General features: G+C 42.4%; 1 protein-coding gene across 4 annotated transcripts in view; it reads left to right on the top strand.

Annotated features, from left to right (window-relative positions):
• The window catches only part of Pde7b (phosphodiesterase 7B), a 353,839-nt gene that overhangs the window by 338,551 nt on the left and 12,559 nt on the right, over positions 1 to 2,729 (top strand). The window lies entirely within an intron of this gene.

Below are 2,729 nucleotides of genomic sequence, written 5' to 3'. Positions count from 1 at the left end.
TATATATATATATATGTTCATATATATATACATATACACATATACATATATATATATATATATGATATATGTCATATATATGTATATCCTCTGACTATAACAGTATGGTAGATAAGTTTGATTTTTGCCCTGACCTTCATTTTAATGAGCTGAGCGCAGCCTGAAGGCTAAGCATTGTTTGGAAGTCAATGTCTTCCATTCCAAGAGAATAATTCAGAGCCTTTAAGCCTTTTTCTCTGGTTCTTAAAACTTCCAATGACATAGGTCAGAGTTAGACAAGAACTAACAGGATTGCAAGAGTTAGACCATTCGAATACAGTTTCAACAATAACACATGTGGGTTTTTCTGTGGGATGCTGAGTGGTCCTAAGGTAGACCATAATTTTTTTTCAAAGATTACCTTCCTTTATAAGGAAGGCAGTAGGGGCTGGTGAGATGGCTCAGCGGGTAAGAGCACCAACTGCTCTTCAGAAGGTCATGAGTTCAAATCCCAGCAACCACATGGTGGCTCACAACCACCCGTAATGAGTTCTGACGCCCTCTTCTGGTGCGTCTGAAGACAGCTACAGTGTACTTACATATAATAAATAAATAAATCTAAAAAAAAAAAATTTATAAGGAAGGCAGTAAATCAGCAAGCAGAATCCTGGTGTTGGGTGGGAAGTGGGCCTTTAAACACAGGCTTGATTCTTCAGGCTGGGTGTCAACATTCAGGATGTTTGCTCGGGCACTAGCAGGGCCCTCGTGCTAGTGACAGGATCAGGTTTAAGAGACTGGGAACAAATAAAGCTTGAAGTGTCCCACATACCAGCTCTGTGGGGAGGTCAGACAGCAACAGTGAGCCTTTTGGAAAAATGTCCACTGAAAGATGTGTCAATGACATCTCAGTGGTTCCAATGACAGAAGACAGAATAGGGCTGGGTTCACACAGGGCCAGAGGCTCTGCTCACTGTCACAGTCCAGGAGTAAAAGTGCTTGTGTGACTTGTATGCCTCTGGAATTTCGTGTGCACTCAATATGAGTCATGAGAAGTGAGAATCTCAGTTTTAGTCGGCCAAGACATAAAGTCTCCATTGAGAACAAAAGTAAGCATGATCAAGTTGGAGCAGAGAGGGTTTAAAATTAGGGCAAGTGCTTGCTTCCTGGTGTGATACATAAATTATTGAAATGGCAGTGGGAGAGAAGGCTAGGGCTACAATATCGAAGATCAAGATTCTCCTCTGTTCCACTTGCCTTTGATTCCATCACCGGCTAGGGTTGGTGTCCTTTGTGGTTTAAAGCTTTGATCTGCCCATCCAACACTTTATTCAGACTCTAGGCGACTTGGGACAGTGGTCACACCACTTGAGCAGACACAGAGTTCAGGAATCAAAGTTGCTAACTACAAGGGATTAATGGCATCCAGCAATAAGGTTACTATAATGTTTCTTTGCAAAAACCGGCCCTAGTGAGATGCAACACAATAATGTAGAATAGAAAGACCTGGAATGTTTGCCACCGCAGTCTCGGGGGGGGGGGGGGGGGGGGAGGGACTTTCACCCACACTGCAGATCTCCCAGCAGACAAAGGGACGAAGGAGCAGACTCGTTCCTTTTCAGTTAAGGGTCCTGCAGTCCAGACGTCCTGTCTGCTTTGAGAAGACTAGACTCTGCTCATCAGAACTATCTTTCTTCCATATTGAATGTCTTTTAACTCTATAGGAATGACTCCTGTCATCTTGATGAGCCCTACCTGGCTCGGTTATGGCTTTGGACTCAAATGCCAACTCATCTCCCCAGGAGCCAGGCTTCTTTCAACAACTCTTAGTTGTCTCTTCTACTGCTGCTGCTTCAAGACAGGGCCTTGATATTTAGGAGAGGCTGATCTCAAACTTAGACTCCTGCCTCGGACTCTAGGATGTGAGGGCCACTGTGCCCAGTTAGGACAAACATGACAGGAATCATGCATTACATTAAACAAACAAAGAAATCCTTTAAGTTGAGGTTTCAGATACAGGGTGGATGGAGAAAAATAGCAGCCTATGAATTGGGAAAACTGTCAGATCAGGAGATTAGGGCACTCCTCCTGTCCAGTCCTCAACACTTTAAGAAAGTTCTTTGTAAATATGGATTGATAGCTCCACAATTAACCTAGTTTTTCAATAATTTTTTTATTAAACATCCACCTCTATCTTTGTATAATCCTCAGTAAAATGTATTTTTATATGAATAACTCAACACGGGATGTTACAGTTGCCATCAAGAAATATGGCTGGTCCCATTGTAATACCCCAAATGCTAATCTGCAGCATTCCTGGAGGAGAGACTCTTTGGTTTTACTCTTTGTACTTTCTACACTATTCAGTAGAATTCTTGAAGGCAATGTTTCATACTTGTCTGGTGTGTAAGAGAAAGAATAAAGACCCTCACAGGAAGCCAGGCAAAGGGAGAGACCTGTAACAGGAGGCTCATGTGGCTAGCCAATTTTAATTAATTATAATGTAAAAGGAAATTAAAATTTTAGTTCCTAGTGTGTTGGAGATGCTTCAGAGAGTTCCCAGAATAGACTGTATAGAAAGCTTTTCTATCACTGGAAATGGCAATGGTACCTGCCACCAAGACTGACAACCCAAGTTCAATCCCCAGATTTGACATGGTGAGAAAAGTCTCCTCCTACTGATTGTCCCCTACCTACACACACACACACACACACACACAAACACACACACACCACACACACACACATACACA

This window comes from Mastomys coucha, unplaced genomic scaffold, assembly GCF_008632895.1.
Source record: "Mastomys coucha isolate ucsf_1 unplaced genomic scaffold, UCSF_Mcou_1 pScaffold2, whole genome shotgun sequence".
NCBI classification, from domain to species: Eukaryota; Metazoa; Chordata; class Mammalia; order Rodentia; family Muridae; genus Mastomys; species Mastomys coucha.
This window is presented reverse-complemented; position numbering and strand designations above follow the sequence as displayed.